The following is a 2,422-nucleotide window of genomic DNA, read 5'->3' as shown; positions in this document are numbered from 1 at the left end:
TTATTCTTTTTAAACTTACAAATCGCCAAGCATTTTTATCATTATCATCATCATCATCCCTGTCATCATCATCATTGTCATCATCATCATAACAATCATCATCATCGTCATCATCATCATTTAATTTTTATTCAAAAGAAAGTAATTACTGAAGAATTTTACTTACCAAATTGGTTGAATGAATCCGATACAAATTTAATCAATTAACTTTTCATAAAATTTTCCTCAAAATTTCATACTACTACTACTACCATTACTACCACTACTACTACTGCTGCTGCTACTTCTACTTCTACTACCACTACAGCGGTTATTACTACTACTTCTGTCTATTAATTACTACAACTGCTACTAATTCTAAGTTCATAGATAAGATTAATACGGTAAACATTAATAAAAGTTAATAAAACAAATCTAACCATATTATTTTATTATTATTATTATTGGTATTATTATTATAGTTATTATTATTATGAAATATAATTATTTCATTAATAATATTTGGTATTTGGAGTTAGAAAATAAAAGGATGTTCCCATTAATTATAAATGATAATAATCTTCTAGTAATTTAATAAAATAAAAATAATGCTTTCCAACAAATCAACCAACCAGCAAATAGCAAACAAACTAATTTATCTTTTTATATATATATATATATATATATCCGTGAAGATATATAAATATATATATATATATATATATATATATATATATACGCACGCAAGCATATATATATATATATATTAAAAAGAAGATATATATTAGTAAAAATAACACAAACAAAAATGAAATGTATATATATATATATATATATATATATATATTTATATATATTTATATATATTTATATCTGTGTGTGTGTGTGTATGTATATATGTATATATATATGTGTGTGTGTGTGTGTTTGTTTGTCTCTATATACGCATGTTCTGTGTGGGTACTTAGGCATGCGATAATTGGTGAGAAAGTTTCACATAGACAATATTATTTATAAACCTCATAACAAATGAAATTCATCAACCATAGCAACAACAAACACGAGACGACAACAACAACAACAAAGACAAAATGACGTCACGAAATAATAACATTAACAGCAAAACACATCAATAGTGCAACAAGATAAACAAGCGTTAAATCTTTCTCTCAGTTTATTAATTGCGTAACGTAACGTTCATTAACACGCCATTATATAAATGAATTAATATTAATTGCTACTACTACTACTGCTTCTACTACTACTACTGCTACTACTACTACTACTACTACTACTACTGCTACTACTACAACTACTACTATTACTATGAAAACAATCTATCTAATTAGCATAATTTGCATGTATCAATATTAATGAGGTCATTTGAATGATAATTAACTACCTTAGGTTATATATACACAAGGGAACGTGATTTATTGGCTATGAATGAATGAATGAGTGAATAGATGAATGAAAAAATGAATGAACGAGTAATGAATAAACGAATGATTGAATGAATGAGAAGGGAGCATGGGAACGGAATTTCGGGAATCCAATGGTTTTAACAATTCCTATGGGAATTCCATGGCTCCCATGGGATTCCTATGGGGTTCCCATAATATTTCCATGGTAATTGGTAAAACTTAATTTTCTGGAATGGGAATTCCGGGAATTCATCGAGTATTCATCGGGAATTCGTAATCTCAGTCATTGGCGACATACAGACAGTTGCTTTATTTAGAACAACCACCAACCACAACAACAACAATAACAGCAACAACAAAAGCAACAACAACAACAATAATAATAACAATAACAATAATAATAATAATGATAACAGCAACAGTAGCAACAACAATAATGTAGATGTATGCAAGCGTTAATATCTAAAGTTACATCAACACTCATAACAATAACCAAAGGGCAATGACACCGGTAATAACAATAATAACAATAATAACAACAACAACAACAATAATAATAATGAAATTATTATTAGTAGTGGTGATTATTATTATGATCATTTGGCATGTATTGACAGCTTAATCGTGATACTACCACATAAATTATCACTTATAATTATTCTTCTACTTCTACTTTTTCTTCTTCACACACACACACACACACACACACACACACACACACACACACACACACACACACACACACACACACACACACACACACACACACACACACACACACACACACACACACATAGAGACCGACAGACGTACATACACACACACATACATACACACACACATACATACAGACAGACAGACAGACAAAAACTTGCACTTATGCATATGGAAATGATAAATTCATTAAAAATTCATTCCTGGCAAACACAGAAGTATTTTTGTTTTAAAAAAAATATGTTCAACCCTTCCTCTCTCTCTCTCTCTCTCTCTCTCTCTCTCTCTCTTTCTCTCTCTCTCTC

This window comes from Helobdella robusta (genome assembly GCF_000326865.2).
Source record: "Helobdella robusta unplaced genomic scaffold HELROscaffold_16, whole genome shotgun sequence".
NCBI classification, from domain to species: Eukaryota; Metazoa; Annelida; class Clitellata; order Rhynchobdellida; family Glossiphoniidae; genus Helobdella; species Helobdella robusta.
The sequence above is the reverse complement of the archived record's forward strand: the minus strand, read 5'-3'. Positions refer to the sequence as shown.